This window comes from Ambystoma mexicanum, chromosome 5p (assembly GCF_040938575.1).
Source record: "Ambystoma mexicanum isolate Mex_15411 chromosome 5p, UKY_AmexF1_1, whole genome shotgun sequence".
Classification (NCBI taxonomy): Eukaryota; Metazoa; Chordata; class Amphibia; order Caudata; family Ambystomatidae; genus Ambystoma; species Ambystoma mexicanum.
Genome location: NC_090930.1, coordinates 1,149,809,755 through 1,149,829,082, shown reverse-complemented (window position 1 = coordinate 1,149,829,082; position 19,328 = coordinate 1,149,809,755). Strand labels below are relative to the sequence as shown.

At 43.6% G+C, this 19,328-nt stretch overlaps 1 protein-coding gene across 3 annotated transcripts in view; it reads right to left on the bottom strand.

Moving 5' to 3' along the window:
* Nucleotides 1-19,328, bottom strand: part of LOC138481461 (glutamate decarboxylase 1-like) — a 719,240-nt gene that overhangs the window by 410,571 nt on the left and 289,341 nt on the right. The window lies entirely within an intron of this gene.

Genomic DNA, 19,328 nt, shown 5'->3' with positions numbered 1-19,328 from the left:
CAGAGGGCATATTCTGCATTGGCTCTAGTATCACTGCCCACAGGAGACACAGGGCATAACTGATACCCTGCCCCATGTGCGATGTCGCTCATTTTAAAATGCTGAATGCATATTTACTGAACATTCGGCAATAACACAAATGTTGAATGCCATTATACCGTATAAGGGGAGCGGGGGGGGGATGGTATTGGGGGAGTCTTTACAAGTTGTAATAATCGGCTCGGGGCTGCTGGGGCGCCCCCCGCTTGCATTGGAAATGATGGCGGCAAAAATAAAAGGTATGAAAAAAAGAACCCTGCCTTGGAATTTATGACACTGACGTCGCAGGGAGGCGGGAGGGGCGAGGCCAAGGAAAGAAGATAGGTACGCGGAAGGAAAAGTAAGTAAGGTGCGACAGGTTGCGGGTAGGGGAATGCGGTACAGTGTGATCGATGCCATCACTGTGTTTTAGGATTCGGCATTTTCGTATTCAAAATAAAAGAGCGCACAGAGATCACGTAGATCCCTCTGGGCATGGTGCCAAAGGCAAGACCTTGAGCCATGCCCTGAGTGTATTACCTCTACCAACAGTATGCCCTGTCCCCTGGGTGCTGCACACGGGCATGGACAATGGCAGTACCATATATACCACACCCTCATGTCTGTACACAAAGGATACAACTCATAGCAATTCCATGGGATAATGCACAAAGAGCCTGGAGTCTGCCAATGGCATCTTTGCAGCACCCCTAGCGTCAGTACCTATAGCGCTTCGCTAATGGATAGGCTCAATGGGTGCAGCACACAGGACAAGGCCTGCGGCTATGTCCTATAAGAAATAACCCACCCACAGTATGAATAGTTTGCAACTCGCGACCGAGGCCACGCTACAGAACAGCAACTGGGGTCGTATTTTACCCCATGACACTCTATGTTTAGTGGGCAGAGATGTGCTCAGGACATGGGTGCTTATGGAGGGCGTGGGTAGGTCCAGGCAGGGCCAAAAGCCTGTTGGACAGAACAGGAGAAAGAAAACACTTGGGGCACAGACAGAGCGGTTCAAATAGGGGCAGGGAATTGGGCGAGGGGTACACAATTCAAATGGTCAATTTTATTTTGCTGAGTGCAGGGGGGTTCTGGACGCAGTATATTTTTAATTTACATTTACATAGTTTTAACCAATAGTCACTTTGGCAGCCTTTAATGGCGAAACTTTATGAAGTTTAGCTTTTGAGCCAACACTTGGGTGGGAGTAGGATATGTTCCAAATATGGGGGAAGCCAAAAGGTCCACCCCCTTTCATTTGTGGACTTTGCAATGATGCTGGGTTTTTCAACTATTCATTTTGGGGGCAATCATATATGTCTCTGGGGCATGCCCATCTACTTTGTGGCACCCATTCATGGCAGAGGGGAAAGAAATATACACTCCAAACCTCACCCCATATTTACCCCCAAATGTGTGAACCTCGTGGCAGGTCCACAATGTATGCCAAATTTAAACTTTCTGCCTGGCCTCCCTCACATTGCAATGTTCACATTTTGATGTTGGCTTCAGGAGTGTCCAGCGACCCACTGTCAATATATATTAATTTTTTCAATTTTTAATTGAAAATGTTCTCAAAACGTTCTTATGGATGGAATTTCTGCAGACCAAAAGTGGATTACCAGTTGGAGTCGCATCTAATCAATAATGCAAGTTTTGTGCACATCCATCTAGTGCAGCTGCAGTCAACATTTGGCTGGCCAGATATGTTGGACTCCAACACCCATCGGCCTTAGTCATCACATCAGTGGCAGGGGATCATGGGAGTTGTTGTTCGGAACATCTGTAGAGCCACATGGTGCCTACTTCTAACATAGTGGTCGCTAGGGTAGCATATAGAAATATTTCTTTTGGGAACCAACTATCTTCACAAAATATGTCGCACAAAAGAAGTTCTAAACTACCCCCTTCAGTTTCATGTGTTCCTTTTTGAAACATTAAACTCAGATTGTTATGTGGAATGTCACACTTTTCTCACATCATATATGAAGCATTCCTTTATCAAACAATAAAAAACAACAACATTCTCTTTCCATACACTAATTTAGTGAAAAACAAAATGCTGCAATAGTACTCTTATTCCTTAAAATATTTGTATAAGGATTTACATATTTGTGTGAGTACTTCATTATTGGTGATAGGGTGAACTCGTGTGCCACTAGATCCCATAAGAAACTGTACAAAAAAAAATAAAAATAAATAAATAACCTATCATAGTTTACTTGTAGGTTCATATTCTGTTTAACTCTGCCCTCTTGACCTCTTTCAGAGTTCACATACTTTGCTTTTCACTTATTCAACTTTCTTTCCAGATCACAGTTATTTTCTTGCCTTTGGTCCCCGTTTTAATACACTTCATCTCAGAATATTTCACAGAGATTTTCGAATGTGCGATCCCGCCTCGCAGGACCATTCTGTTTACTTTGTATGCGTTCACATTTCAGCAATTGTCCTTTCCATTACGCATTTTATCGACACACACGCAACCTTAAAATTGTGGGTTACTGTTACTTTCCCTGGCCACCTGAGTACAGGATCCACAGGGACTAGGTTGTGAAACACCCTCTGGTTTTTCACAGTAGTAATAATTTTTTCAATATAAATATAGAATAGGAGCGTTGCTATGGCACAGCCCTGGCTTACCCCTTTGGTTACATCAAACAGCTGTGTGACCTCTCTTGCTAGCCTCTAGCAAACTCTAGCTCTGTTTTTAGTGTACAGAGCTTGCACTATAGATAAAAGAATAGAAGGCATCCCTTGACTTTGTAGAACCTACCATAACCTCTTGCCCGAGACCCCATCGAAAGCCGTCCAGAGGTCAATGAAGATAGCATATAAATTCATGTTCCTCGGGACAGCGTATTTCTGCATGATCATAAACAAACACAAGCTTTGATCCACCATGTCCCTGCCTTTCTGGAACCCCGCCTGTATAGTATGGATGACATTATCCTCATTGACCTACTTCCTTCTGTATATGTTTTAGGATAACTTTGTAGAGATTTTTCCAGTAGTGTCGAGCAGAGAAATTGGCCTGTAGTTTGCCGGGGATTCTCTCCCACTCTTTTTATATACTGGGATGATTTCTGCATTCTTCCATGAGGGAGGGACAGTGTTCATATGTATGCATGTAGTGAAACCTTTCCAAAGGACAAGATCCCAAATAACTGGTTCATCAATAAAGAAATCTGCACCCACTCTATCCGGACCATATGCCTTTTCACGCCTTTGGGAGTTTATTGCAATCACAACTTCCAACCAATAGTGAGTGGGCCCTCCATCCTGTTTCCTCTTTGGTTCCAGTCTGTAGCTGGTCTAACCGTTACATCATGGTCCTGATCCCCTCCATAAAGTTATGAAAAGTTCCTGCACCAGTCATCTGGTGTAATGCTGTTTTGCAGCATCGATCCTTCATTAAGTCCAGCCCCAGAGACCAATTTCCAAAATTCTCTGCTATCCCATTCTCATGGGAATTAACTAAACTGTTCCGCTGGGAATTTAGAAAGTCATCTTTTTTCCCCTTTAGCAGTTTCTTATGGGACAAGTACCAAGAAGCCTTTGTGTTGCAAGATGAGGAGGATTGTTAATTGCTGAATTGTTTAAAGAGAGGTCAAAGTAGTCATGCAGAGGTCTATGTAAAATCCTTGCAGTTTGGAAAGTCTTGGACAGTGAAAAGATATAAGGACACAATGTGGGGAAGGGAACCGCCACAAAGTGAATAAACAGACTCAAGCCTGGCCGAGGAAAGCTTGTGCAGAACTGTGATAAAGTGAAAAAGTGAATGTGAAAAGAGAGGCATGCTCAACCCTGGCGGGGGAAACCTATGTTGAATTGTGGCAAAGTAAATGTCAAGAGTAGAACTGTATATTTATGACAAGGCGGACAAGGCCTAAAGAAGTGATTAAACTACCAAAAGCTTGAAGCCCAACCCTGAACTGATTAATTGTACCAGTAAGATAAAGTATGCAATACAGATCGAACTGTGCCATCCACCTGTCCTTTTTAAGTTACTCTTTAGACCCTGTGCTGCTGAACGTGGGGAAGGGAGTTGTTACCCAAACCCTTCTGACATTTATTTTGAGACAGGTTAGTTTTTTTAGTAGAGGCCTTTTTATTTTGACTAGACTGACTTGGACTTGTTTGTTATTTGTTTAATGGTCAAGACTACTCCCATTCTAGAGTTAGGGCCAGTTAGGAATTCTAAGAACCCAACCAAAGTACCAAAATAAAGGTTTTCAAAACTTATATCTATTGTGTCTGTATCTACTATTGATACCGTGCTTTCCTTATATATGGTGTCAGGTGTGGGATGCAACTCAATTGAAATGAACTGGGGAAACTGAACATTTCAACAACTAAGTGGTTGAGCCTCAAACCCCACTGTAGCTACAAAAGGATCTATTGGATTGGACATTTGCAGTATTAGGGAAGTATCCATTCCTCCAGGGAAAAGGAGTATGATTCCCACTGACTTAGATCTGATACCGCCCTGGATGCTACATCAGACTAGCCCCCAAATCTGGTTTAGCTTGGAAATTCAGACTGGATGTACTTGCAGGAGTTATTAATCCAGATTTCAGGGCAGATTATAAAGTGCCTTTACACAATCATGGGGAAACACCATTTGACATTCATTATGGGGATAAAATAGCACAAGGGATTCTTGAAAGGGCCGTACTTCCCCAGTCAAAAGAAGAGACCGAACAGAAAGTGAAGGAGAGAAGAGATCTAGGTTTTGTACAGGCTGATGAAAGACCTAACATCAATACTAGCCATGATGACGAACCAACTGTCCTTCCAAATTTGGCTTTTGCTCAGAGAAACAATCAATTATTAGCAGAGGCTTTCTTACAAGTAATCTCAGAATCTGAAGGCAATGATAAAGGAGGTCCCTTCTTCTTTTTAAAACTGGGACTGTTATATCGAAGGGAAACCTCTGGGGAAGGACCATGTAAAACTCAGTTGGAAATACCCAAAACCCATCGGAAAATAGTTCTGGAAATGGCCCACTCACATTTAACAGGGGACATCTAGGATAAGTTAAAACCCAAGCACATACCAGTGGAAGGTTTATTGTCCAGGAATATATACTGATATTGAGACTTTGTGCAGACATGTGAGATATGTCAAAAGACCAGCACAAATATTCCTTCACCTGCTCCTTTGAATCCACTACCTATAATAGATGTCACATTCTCCTGAATCGGGATGTACATCATTGGACCCCTTGAAACATCTACATTGGGCAATACATTTGTCTTAGCGATGGTTTACTACACTACAAGGTATCCTCAGACCTTCCCCTTGAGAAATAGTACAACCCAGCAAATATTAAAACATCTGCTACCATTTTTGTACCGGGTCGGGTTCCCAAAAGAAATTCTAACAGATCATTAAACACATTTTATGAGTAAACTCATGGAAGACGTTAAATAAATACTTCATATCACTATGTTAAGAACCTCAGTTTATCACCCTCAAACAGATGCATTGGTAGAATGATTTTGTAAGACTCTGAAAACCATTACAAGAATACTAGTTGATGAAGGCGGGAAAGATTGGGATTGCGTGATTCAATGGGCCTTATTTGCTGTGAGCAAAACCCCTCCAGCATCTACTGTATTTTCACCCTTTGAGCTACTGTATGGCAGACAGTCAAAGGATGTCTTGGACATGCTCAGTGAAACCTGGGAAGAGAGAGAGGAGGCCCCAATACCACTGTCTCAAACCGCAAATCGGTTACAAAAACACATGAACCTAGTTAGATCTTTAGTCCATACCCACATGGGGAAAGCTCAGTACCAACAGACTCTTTCATTAAGAACGTTTTCAGTGGGTCAAAAAGTTCTGGTTCTCTTGCCAACTTTGGGGAATAAATTAATCTCGAAGTGGTACAGGCCTTATGAGGTATTGGAACAGATGGGAACATGCAATTAGAAAGTAGCCAAATCAGACATATGCCAAAAGACTCATATCTACCACGTCAACCTCATTGCGCATAGAAACACCTTTGTATAGGTGCGTTATAAATGCCCTATCATATCATATCATATCATATCATATTATATCATATCATATATAAAGAAGTGGAAGGAAAATCCAGCATCCTCCACACTCCTATTTATTCTTGTTTGGCACACAAAAAATTGATAATGTAGAGGTTATAGCCCAAGAACTCCCCAATGATAAGAAAGAAAGTTTGAACAATCTTGTTTCTGCATTTCCTGATGCATTTTGCGAGACTACAGGGAGGGTATATGGAATTTACCATTATATACAAACACCACTGGGGAGGGTAGTTCACTTAAAATCCTATAGACTCCGAGAAGCAAGGAAAAAGATAATTATTGACGAAGTTGAAAGTATGCTCAGGGCTAAAGTTATCGAGCCTTCTTCGAGTCCTTGGTCATCTTCCATTGAATTGGTGACCAAACCAGACCAAACCTTGAGATTATGCGTAGATTTTAGGCAAGTTAACACCATCTCAGCCTTTGATGCATATCCCATGCCTCGTATAGATGACCTGATAGACAAATTGGGCAATGCAGTTTTCTTGTCAACATTGGATTTAACTAAAGGGTACTGGCAGGTTACCTTACATGACCCAAACAAAGAAAATACAGCCTTTTCAACACTGATAGGACATTTCCAATTCACGGTCCTACCCTTTGGTTTACACAGTGCACCAGCGACTTTCCAAAGGCTAATGGATGGGATTTTACAATCCTATTCTGATTTCTGCGGGCTGTATATTGATGATATTATTATTAATAGCCAAACATGGGAAGGCTATCTCTATCATGTCTACACCATTATGAGAACCCTACAAAAAGCCTGTCTGACACCTAACGCTAGAAAATGTAAGATAGCTCAATCGGCTGTAAAATATCTAGGCTTTTTTGCAGGAAATGGTAGTATACAGCCTCAGCAAGAGAAAATAAAAGGCGTTCTAAATGCACCAACATCCAAGACCAAACGAGACCTGAGAGCATTTTGGGGTGTGATTGAATACTACCACAGTTTTCTCACTAATTTCTCAGAAAAAACATTGAGACTGACTGACAAGCTAATAAACGCTGAACCTCAAAAGATTTGTTGGACTGATGAGGATGAAGTCTGTTATAAGAGTTTAAAACAAAATGTATTTCAGAATACCATATTAAAAGTGGCAGACATCTCAAAAGAGTTTAATCTTCAGACTGACATCTCTCTGACTGGACTGGAGCTGTATTGTCCTAAATACATGATGGCTTAGAACATCCTATAGTATTTGCCAGTCACAATTTATTTCCAAGAGAGAAGAACTATTCAGTGTTAGATTTAGAAGCATTAGCCATCAAATGAGCCATCCTTTATCTCAAATAGTAACTCTTGGGAAGAAAATTCATCCTTGTTATTGACCATTCTCCCCTTGTCTGGATAAGTCAGTGAAAGGAATCCAAACCACATGTTATGCAATGGTTTCTGGACTTACAATCATACTGTTTCACAGTAGAACATCAGAAAGGTAAAGATCAGAGCAACGATGATTTCCTTTCCCGGTTCCCCTGTGCAACAGATTCGTCCACATGTCATAGGGGTATTTGAAAAAAACAGAGGGTGTTTTATAATCTAGTCCGTGGGCATCCCATACTCAGGGGGGCAGGGAAAGGCCATCACTTTTGGATCCCGACCCTGGGGGTAAACAAGCGAGGGAGGATCACCTCGGTAGGCGGTCCTCAGGCATGGGAGGAAAAGCACCTTATGGTGAGACATGTTATCCCCCTTTTTCCTCAACCCATCTAAACTCTATCCCTGTTTATTTTGTGGGAAACTACAACTCCATTAGTTCCTCCCCACTTCACATTGACAACACTACCAAGCCGAGGAACATGCAAAATGAGGCCCGAAATATTACCTCTACTGGCTTGTAATGGCTTTGTCCCTTTAATGAGACCAGGCAGAGTCAGGCACGTAATTCTAACTAGACACACTTGCCACTTGTTAACACTCCCTGTCAGGCTAAAAGGTGGCACGCACTGGCACATGCTGAGCGAGGCTGGGTACGAGAATGAGCCGCTCTTTCTTGGCTGATGAGAAGCAGGCTATGGAATTTGGAAGGCTATGGGGCTGATCGGAAGCTGGGAAGAATGAGAGAGCCAGGTGAGAATTCCACACTTTTGGGAAGCCGTAAACATTGCAAGACTGAAACCGAGTGAGCGGACGAGAGAACCCTTCAAGGTGCTTCAAAGCGGCCTGCTACACTCCAAGGTGAACAGCAACATTGGGGAGTTGCAGAGGAGGCATTGGTAACAGCCTTGACTGCTGTACGAAAGTCGTTGATGAAAGATGATCAATTAACATGACCAGCAAGTTATCGAAGGCAACAAAAGCCCAGTTTGTGTTAAACCAAAAGTTAATGTAACCCACAAGTTGAAGGCTGAGCGTGTACTGATAAAACACATAATGGAAAGAACAATTGTTGAAATGTGTAAGGAAAGTATACAAAGTAACAGAGTGGTCCTGTGAGGCAGAATCGCACATTCGAAAGTCTCTGAGAAATGTTCAGCGTTGAAGTGTATTAAAATGGGAACCAACAGCAAGAAAGTCATTGCGATCCCGAAAGAAAGTTGAATAAGAAACTTCAAGTACCAGAGGCATTGCAGTTGCAAGATTAGGAAGATTGTTAATTGTTTAAAGAGAGGTTGAAGTGGTCATTCAGAGGACTATGTAAAATCCTTGCAGTTTCTAAAGTCTTCGACAGTGAAAAGATATAAGGACAAAATGTGGGGAAGGGAACCCCCACAAACTGAATAGACAGGCTCGAGCCCGACAGAAGGAAGCCTGTGCAGTACTGTGATAAAGAGAAAAAATAAATGTGAAAAGAGAGGCAGGCTAAAGCCCGGGAGAGGGAAGCCTGTGTTGAAGTGTAGCAACATAAAGGTTAAGAGTAGAACTGTGTATTTATGACAAGGCGGATGAAGCCTAAGGAAGTGATTGAACTACCAAAAGCTTGAAGAACAAGCCTGAACTATTGATTTGTACCAGTAAGCTAAAGTGTGCAAGACTGGTAGAACTGTGCCATCCACCTACCCTTTTTAAGAAACTCTCTAGACCCTGTGCTGCTGAACATAGGGAAGGGAGTTGTTACCTAAGCCATTCTGAAATTTATTTTGAGACACTATTTTTCCTTTTGTATTCCCTTAACACATTTGTCATTTTGAGAAGGAGGGCAAGGTTTGTTTTTTAGTATAGGCCTTTATATTTCGACTAGACTGACTTGGACTTGTTTGTTATTTGTTTAATGATCGAGACTACTCCCATTCTAGAGTTGGGGTCAGTTAGGAATTCTACCAACCCAACAAAAGTACAACAATAAAGGTTTCATCTATTGTGTTTGTGTCTACTATTGATACCATGGCTTCCTTACAATACCCTGTGCAAGGAATGTGGTGACACACTTAAATTAATCTCTGAAATATGTGCAGCGCTCTACTTCGCAGACGATGTTGCGCTCATCACAACATCACTAGAGGGCATTCAGGCATCATTGGAGTCATTTGTGAGGAAATATGGCTACCCTCTGCTTACCATAAATATAGGAAAAACCAAATCCATGGTGTTCTAGCCAAAATATGCAAAGCCTCGCAAAGTAATGGCTAGAGTAGGTGGTCATGTCCTCGAGAAGGTCAATTTCTATGAGTACCTGGTGGTCAGGTTTAACAGAAATGGGTTTGGGTCCTCACAGGTTACAAAGGCTTGTGCAAACCTGGAAAAATACAGTGGGGGAAGTCAGAACATTCTTTAATAGTCATGGTAGAAGAGGTATTGCACCGGCTATAAATGTTTACAAGAAGCAGGCAGCTATGTCAGCAACCAATGGTGCTGAAATATGGAGTTATGGAAAGGTTCCCGAACTAGACAAAGCTAAAACAAGTTTCTGAGAAAACTTACTATTTCCAATCAGGGGTCTCCAAATGCCATCATGCATATGTAGTTTGACCTGTGCCCAATTAACATTGAACTCCAAATGAAACCAGTGGTGAACTGGTTGAGATTATGGTTCATGCCATCTCTGTCTGAATAACGTGCTGCTCTTGTTCACTTGTTAAATCTGAATGGGGGCAGGGGCCTAATGTGGGCCAAACATGTGAGGATTTCTCTGTTGGATCTAAATGAAAAAGAGTTAAGTTAAACCCAACACTGATTAATATAGTTGTCTGTCAGGGTCAGGAAAGAAATGACAGTGCATAGTAGAAGTATTATGATAGCGAACTGCAAGTAGTTGAAATTGGGTCATATCTATCTAAGTCGGAAAGATGACTTTGGCTATGAAACATACCTGGACTTTTCCCCATATGCAGGTGCTCTGTATCTTGATTTTCACTTGGGGATTTTGGGAGTGGCATCCTTCACAAAATCTTGGAAGAGGGGCGGAACAGGCATGTGTCCATTATGTGCTTCTGCCATAGAGACTGTATTTCATTTTCTAATCTTTTGTGATAAATCTAAGGCATTATAGTCTTTGTATATGAAGCCAATCCTGAGAGCGGCAGGGATAATGACTGTGTCTGATGCATTTTCCTGTTTGGCTAATTCACGAAGATCCCCCTGGTCGTTGTAGTGTTGCCAGATATATTTACCGGGCATAGCTGGTGAGACTAAAGATCAAGTGGGAACTATGTGCTTGGGGGGGACTGCATTTGTAATTGTATTTCATTTGGTCTATATATTCATTTTAAGTGAAGGGGCTTTGGAGTAATGGTCATGTAGGACTGCAAGTTATTCTCTCCTGTACTATTATCACGTGGTTACTTTTTTTTAATGAAAACTGTTTGTAAATCTTTGTAAATCTTCTTGTTCTTAACTTATTTTATTTACATTCTGCACTTATCTATGACTTTTATATTCATGTGTTTGTTTATGGCTTTGAGCCGAATAAAGATTAAATCATCAGTATTTCTGTACAACAAAAGCACCATTTTGTGTCACCTGCATGACTTCAAAAGTGAGTGCTGCTAAGAATGCTGATAGTGTGGAAAGTTTAGGAACAATGAACTGCTGAACTTTAGGAGCAATGAAAGTAGGACTACGGCAGAACTACGATGCGAAGAGCCATATGACAGGGGTAAGCATTGCAGACCGCTTTAAAAAAAAGAAAAATCTGAAAAAGGTATATTTTATACTCATTACCTTGTCGATACTATGGAACCTACCCAAATGCCAAATTTCGGGTTTGCACCACGTTGGGAAGTATGCTGTACATTTCGAATGGACACACACAGCCACAAATGTCCCTATTTTATATATATATTTCCTTTCATATATATAAATATATATATATATATATATATATATATATATAGAGAGAGAGAGAGAGAGAGAGAGAGAGAGAGAGATAGAGAGAGAGAGAGAGAGAGAGATGTTAAAATGTTTCCATGTCTCTACCCATAGGTATTCAGTGCGCAGGTCTTTTCTGTGCAACAAGCACCTCTGAGCTTTTCTCTTTGCTGCCTGCCTCCTTGCCACAACCCAACCCGCGGTTTTGAATTGGGGTCCCCTTCATCCCCACTCCCTGCCTCTTGCTCCCATGATCCCCTCTTCAGTCGCTCTCCTGTTTCAATGCTCCACCTTCGCTTACCTTCAGGTTCCCACAGATTCCTCAGTGTCCTGTCCCTTCTGGGTTGTTCTTCATCAGCACACTCTGCCCCACCGCTTACATGTCGACTCCCTATGTGCTCCCCATTCACTCCCCACCCGCCTCCCTAGCACCAACCTACCTTCACCACCTTTAGATCACTGTTAACAGCGACGATGCAAAGTAATTGAGGTAAGGACCCGCGCCACAAAGACGACACAGCAAAGACATGCCACTGTTAAAACATATCTAGTCATCACAATAGTTGAAATTCTTAATTCAGCACAAGATGGCCTGTGCGGTAATAACGGGCTGGTAATAATGTTTCCCAGCACATTACTGCACCGGGCAACTACACGTTTGCAGTTGGGACACCTTCGTTACCTACAGCTAACAGCTGGAGGTAAGTAAGGCACCTAACTGGCAAAATTCACGGGCATTACCGACACCTGTATCACCAGTGCCGGTAATACAGGCAAACCCCCCCCACCCCCCATGGAGTCCAATGGGACTCCCTGGAATTGGGATTTACAAACGTTGCTAGCACTCGTAATCCACTGGTAATAACTCTGGACCAAGTGCCAGTAACTGTAATACAGTTTGGTGGTATCTGGATGGCTTTACCACCCAGATACCACCAAACCCGTAATGAGGCCCAATGTTCTGTAAATAAGCAACCCACCAAGCGATACTAAGTAGTTATTGCAAGCAGGAAGTCGAGTACTTTTGTATCCTACTTGGTAGGTTGTACAAAAATATTATTTTACATATAGAAATGACGTTACTCATTAGGATAACATAATCGATTTATGAAATTGATGTGGAGTTTCACATGAAGATACATTATAGTTTCCAAAATGCTGATCTTAAAATAATGTAAAATTTTGTGCAGACGTACTGGGTTTCAAAGGCTGTTGCCTATAAAGAACAGCTGACAATGTTGACAATTGACACTGTTTACTTTTTTTGTGAAAGTAGTCCACGGACTAAACAAAGAGGATCACTCATATTTGCTCACAAATACTGATTAAACTAAGCCATCGCTCATTAGATAGCCCTGTGACACATGGCTTGTTGTCTGAAATGCTCTATTCTACACTCACATTTTATGGTAAAATTTGAAACCCACCATTGTATTAACAGCATTGCGTCAATATGTTGCGATTCGGAAATGTTGGCAAATCACAAGGATGTCAACTGCACCACACTGTTGATCCTCAATGAGGGTGATACGCGAATGTGGTTGTTGCATCCTTGACATCTTTCAGGGTTGGGCTGATAAAGCTCTGTATGAAATACCACTGCCCTTTAAGACAATGGGCCTCATTACGAGGTGGGCGGTAAGGGATTACCGGCACTGGTAAGGGCACCGGTGCTGGTAATCCCTTACCGCCCTACTACGAGTTCCCTTTGCGGGTCCTCCCTTAACGCCTGGGACCCGCAAAGGGACTCTGGAGCTAATAACGGTACCATAATTTGCGGTACCGTTATTAGCACCTTCCCCATTCCCATTGAGCCCTTTAGGGGCTCAATGGGAATGGGGAATAACCCTGGTGAATGGGGAATTACCGGTCCCGCCAACCTTGGAATGGACCGGTAATTGCTCCTTTCACCAGGGCGGAGTCGGAACGAGTTTGGAGGCAGCCATGGCGCTAATAGCGCCATGGCTGCCTCCAACCTCGTAATGAGGCCCAATGTTATGATTGTCATATGAAGCAAACATGCAAGCTTTTCTCTTCATGGCTCCATACCCATAGTTCTTTGTTCTGTGGCTCTGATCTTTCAGTGAACTTCCAGGGGCGGCCACTAGGCGGTGCGGTGTCACATGTGGTTTGTTAACTGAAATGGCCTGTTCTAACCTCACATTATATAGTAGAAGGGTTTCTGTCTTGCTCTTTTTAAACCCACCATAATATTGATGGTGTTTTATAAACTATGGCAATAGTTGTGGTATTACTCACTGAAAATAAGAGTTTGAAATCTTCAACCCTGTGCCCCCACACCTCACCTATATGGTATGATCTTTCTGTTCCATTGGTTCACGTTACCTTATAAGATAAGAAGAATCCATTATCTGCAGGTGGGCTACACTCGTTTATTTTTTCACAACCTTTAAATCAAAGCCGTCCCCATTTTGCAGTGGAAACGAGGAACGTGTTCACCCCTATTCTGCCTTTTTCGTAGCTGAACTTGCCCATTGTTGAGCACAATATTAGGTGAGTTTCGAGAGATTTCGAATTTGGGTAGAAGCGCCTTTTTGGACAGCATGCTTCTATTCTCTTAAAAGTGGAATACGGGACCACCTGGGCTAGGAATGGTCTTGGTTGAATCGATCAGTCCGAACTTTTTTCTCATTCAAACGTTCAAAACATTTGTACGTTGGAGTTATCTAAAGTTAATGGGCCTCATTCCGAGTATGGCGGTAAGGGATAGCGGCCACCGGTAACGAGACCGGTGGCGGTAATCCCTTGCCGCCATACTCCGAGTTCCCTTTGCGCCCTCGCCCTTAACGCCTGCTTTGAGAAGGTGTTAAAGTCGAGGGCGCAAAGGGGCCTCCAAGCCAATAACGGTGACCGTAATGAACGGTCACCGTTATTTGCATCTTCCCCATTCCCATTGAGCCCTATGGGGGCTCATTTGGGAATGGGGAAGAGCCTTGGTGAATGGGGAATTACCGCCCCGCCAACCTTGGAATGGGGCGGTAATTACGCCATCCACCAAGGCGCTGCCGGTCCGGGTACGGCGTCAACCAAGGCGTTAATAGCGCCATTGGTCAGCGCCGTACTCGGAATGAGGCCCAATGTCAGTTTTATGGTAATGAAATTCTGCTTAAACAGTGAGTTGAAAATGTCGGAGCCTTTCCTGTCACCAAATAACGAAAAGAAAAATGGCATCCGTTTACATGACTAGGGTCTTGAAGGCGTCCGCTTTTTTGAAAGAGAAAGCAAAATGAAATATTTGAATTCCGATCACAAAACATGACCCTTAAAAAGCAAGCACTCACAGCAAAGAATGTGTGATTTATTTCCCAGGTACAGGGCTGCGCTGACATTCTAACATGGAAGTACTACCAGTCTAATAAACAATGTCGGTGGGCTGCGTCATGCATGCTTTACATGTGACAGTGCCTGGATCAGCCCTGTTTGCTTTCAGTGGTTACCTGTTAGCCATTTACCCTCATTGCAGTAACTACTCACCTCGGAGATACATGTGAAAGCAACCTCAGACGAGTGAAGCTTGCATGACATGATATGATATTTTATTTATAGCGTGCATGTAAACAAGTGTTTCAAGGCGCAACGAGGCAGGGGAAGGGAACAGGGGGTACAAGAACGATCTAACTAGGCCCAGTGATATTGAGATCGCGCATCTGCAGGGGAGAGGGAAGGGGAGAAGTCCCAGGGAAAGGGGAGGAGGAGCAAGTGCAAGACATGGGATCAAACATTGAAAACAAGAAGTGCGGCCTGAAGGTGGCAGTGCAGGGTTAAGTGCAGAAAAAAGCGTTAGATAAGTGCAGGTAGGGGGGGGGTTGTAGGGTTGCAGATACAGCCCGAAGTGCAGGGTTGCCAGGAGGCAGTGCAGGTGTGCAACTGGGAGGGCAGGGATCTGGGCCCGTGGTTCAGAGGGTAGCCAGGTAACCAGTGCATTGTCAGACAGGAGATCAGCAGGGGAGTGGAAGAGAGAAGGCAGAAACAAAGGGGAAAGTCTTGAGCTGCTTCCAGAACCAGATATAGTTCTGCTCAAGTTTCAGAGAGGCAGGGAGGCTGTTCCGGAGGAAGGTGTCAACATCATGCATGCTTAGAGTGTGACTAACTCACTTCCTGCTCTATGGACCTTTCTGGGGTAGTTTACAATGAACTCATACACAGCAATAGCATAAGTCTCAAATGTACTCATGCTTTCTAATGATCAAGGGATCGGATGGATTCTGGGTGTCTAGCATGACATCTCATGATTGACCACTCCAACTATATTTAATTTATCAACATCAAAAGGGCGCAAGTCTCAGTGATTCCTACCCAGATTCAGACCTGTGAACTGCGGCAAGCGCATTAACCTATTGATATCGCTTCATTTATTTGGATTACAATCACAGATGCACTGGACTCTAATTCCTCTAGCTAGGCCACCTACCCACTCCCACACTATCCCTTCTTTTTCTCCACCCTTCTCTGCCTCCCTGCAGCATTTGAAGTCATTTATTTAATTATGCATTCTCAAGAAGAAAAACAAACTAGCTCAAACCTCCGCTAAGCTGCCCACACGTACCCGCAGAAATATGCCCTTAAAGGAGACTCAGGCAGATCTGGGATGCAAAACAAATCTGCTGGTGTACATGAACCGACCCAACTCTCACAGGAGTCCATGCCTCATCAGAAGTGTTACCACTGATTGCTGTATTGTGACCAACGTCTGATCAATATCTGGGTACACCTTTCAATAAATCTGCTAGCTGCTAAGTGTTAGCCGCAGAAGTGTTCTAACACACCCCTTATCCTCCTAATCCAAACACCAGCCTGGGGTGCAGGGGCACCGGTGAAGCCGGGAGCATCCTGGTTGCAGAGTGGCCTGGGCAGACTCAGAGCACCATGCAGACCTGAGGGTCCCAGGTCAACAGGATCTGCAGTACCATGATTACACAGGGTGGGCCTGCAGGCCAGGGCCGCAGGACCATGATCACAATGTGTGGGCCTGCAGGCCAGGGCCGCAGAACCGTGATCACAATGTGTGGGCCTGCAGGCCAGGGCCGCAGGACCATGATCACAACGTGTGGGCCTGCAGACCAAAATGAGACACGGAGACAGGAGCCCCATTCTTGGAGTCTGCTGCCGTTCTGAGGCACGTGCATGCAGGAGCTCCTTTTATTAGCTCGTGTCATGATGCAGCCATGACACATCTTAAAAGGGCAATACACATAGGAGGGCCACACCACAAGGTGGACGATGCAATTATCCAGGGGGTCTTTTGCTCTGGAACCTTTTTAACCAGGATTCTAAAACCTCTAGGTCATGGTTTTGATTCCATAAATGGTTCTGGACCATTATAAGGGCCAGCACTGCAAAGACGGCCACACTGGAAGGGGTTAAAGACCCACCTCCTCCCTAACACCTAGGTTCACACACCGTCCACTCGGAACCTCCCTTAAAATGATTGACCGGCCCTCACCCCTGTTTCCGCCCCAGGTTGGCTGTAGATCCCTTGCTGTCCAATGTCTTACCCCTCCCCCACGCTGTGCACCCCATTCCCTTGCATCTGCTTCCCTCTATGACTAGTAAAGTGCTACATTGCTTCCCGTAGCTAGTCCATGCTCAATAAATATAATAATAATAATAATGATAACATTGGCCTTGGTATAAACAAAAGAAAGTCTTGCAGTAGCACATAGACCAATAGAACTCTGCTGATGGGCAAGCCCAACAGAGTACTTGTGGGCCCATTTATTGACTAGCTGCATTGTGCAGCCGGGCGTTTTACCATTGCTACTGCTCCAACGTCCTTTAAAGGATACCACTTACCCCCCCAAAATGCTCCACAGGCTTTCTGCCTGGGATTTTTGTTTTGTCCCAGTCTGGTGCTGCCGTCAGTCCTTGCTTGCCCAGATGGCGAGCACATCTTTATATTCTACAGAGCAATGCTTCTTCTTCATTTTTATGATTGTGAATTTGAAGACACAGCATCCATGCAGAGAACCTTATTAGGGCCGATTAAGGCTTCCAGTATTACTTATTCTTTACCCTCCCCCTAATATGACGGACACGGTATGAGACATACACAGAAAATGCACTCTTGCGCACCTACCTGCGCCCTTTGGTCTGGTTTCTATAGGCCCATTTCTACCTCTATGGCTGGGACGTAAAATAGAAACATAACATTGAATGGGGACTGTCTCGGGGGTCGCCGCCGCCCGCAGCTAGTGGGGAGAGGACTGTGGGGGTACCGAACGAGGCAGAGATGTCTGCCAGTCGTTCCTGAGAGAACTGTGGTCTACAATTTAGGCAGCTGGCAGAGATTTGGGGAGGGGTCGGGATGTGCTATCAACTGAAATCAAGATGCACGGCAGAGCTGGGGCCATGCAAGCAGACAGTGCACTGGAATAGCGGGATACCAAGTGCATTAATAGAATAAGATCTGCTTCATTTTAGAACACTATTAATGTCATGCTTCATTCTGGTGTACATTTGGCGTAAGCTTGTAGGTAATGTTATGTATGTTACATTCATATCAATAGATCTGTTCTACATCTTAGCGCTGTATAAATCACGTAACACGTGTGGTCAGATAACTAGATGTGGCTTTCTCACTCCACCAAGCATGGGATGGTAGGCAAAGCAATTGACTCCCTTGTGAGCTGGTTCCCTTATTAGCAGAGGTAAGATAGCTCAGCGGGTTGAGCGCTTGCTGCTGCGATCTGAGCATGATCTGCAGGTCGAAGGTTTGAATCCTGGCAAGGCCAACTCAGCCTTTCATCCTTCCGAGGTCGATGAATGAGTAACAATTTCGGTTGGGTGACATTATATGTAAATATGTGCTCTGTAAAGCGCTTTAGATTAAGGCGCTATATAAATAACTTATCATTATCTGACGAGATTTGAAGCTCCGAGATGCGAGCTAAGTGACAGCAAAGCACTATCACAAAGATGACCATTATATGTCTCCATTGCACTGGGGCGTGTAAGGCGCCATCCGACATTAATAGATGTGTTTCACATGAGCCATAAAACACAGGCCATGAAAAGGAACATTCCAGACTACAATCATTTGCATCTTAAATGAGCTACAGACATCGCTCTGGCTTCCTATACAGCAGCACTTTGCTCTTAAGTTTCATGTGTGGCGGCCTTCCTGTGCCCCTGGCAGTGATGGTTTTTCCCCCTTATCGCTTTTTTACTGGATTTCTGAAAGCTGGGCTATATGGATGGGTCATTACTTTGCAATCCATTAGCATCCACGATAAAAAAATGTTTTAAAAAAGGTTGAGGGTGTCCACGGCTATTCTTTAGAACTTACATTCAGTCATTCTAGTTCTGGTTAAAATAACAGTTCCGAAACAAGGTTAGAATTACTTTTGTTTTTAAATGGGAAAGCGGGGAGTAGCAATGTGTGTGTTGGGCCCTGCCAGTAGTAGAATAGTAGGTAGCGAGAGTGCAACTGAGGTCTGTGTGTCATGTATTTGATGTCAACACGTTTCCTGCCTGGTTTATTTTCATGGCATATCTAGTGTGTATGCTTCTGTTCACTGGTGTAAACACGTTCACTCTAAATGGGCTCCCTTATCTAGTTTAAAGTAAAGCGTTATCTGGTTTAAACCTGTGCCCTCTCCTATTAGACCACAGGTCCATGTGTGGTTTAAACCTGTGCCCTTTCTGGTTAAAAAAAAACATGGCGTGTCTTCTACAAATGTTTGCCCTTTCTGGTTTAAGCACACACACAGGCTACAGCTGGTTTAACACTGTGGCCCATTTACCATAGATATACCTCCGTTATCATCGAGGCGTTTCCTATTCTTTTTTAAAAGTGTTTTCATATTGATTTTGTCGCCTGCCTGCTTAAACCGGTCCCGCATGGTCCAAAACATGTGTGCTCTTTGGTTCAAATGCGTTCTCTGGTTGCATTTGCCACCTGATTTGGTGGAACCATGACCCTATTGGTACCAAGTCACTGTCTGAATGCGGAATATGGTGTCTTA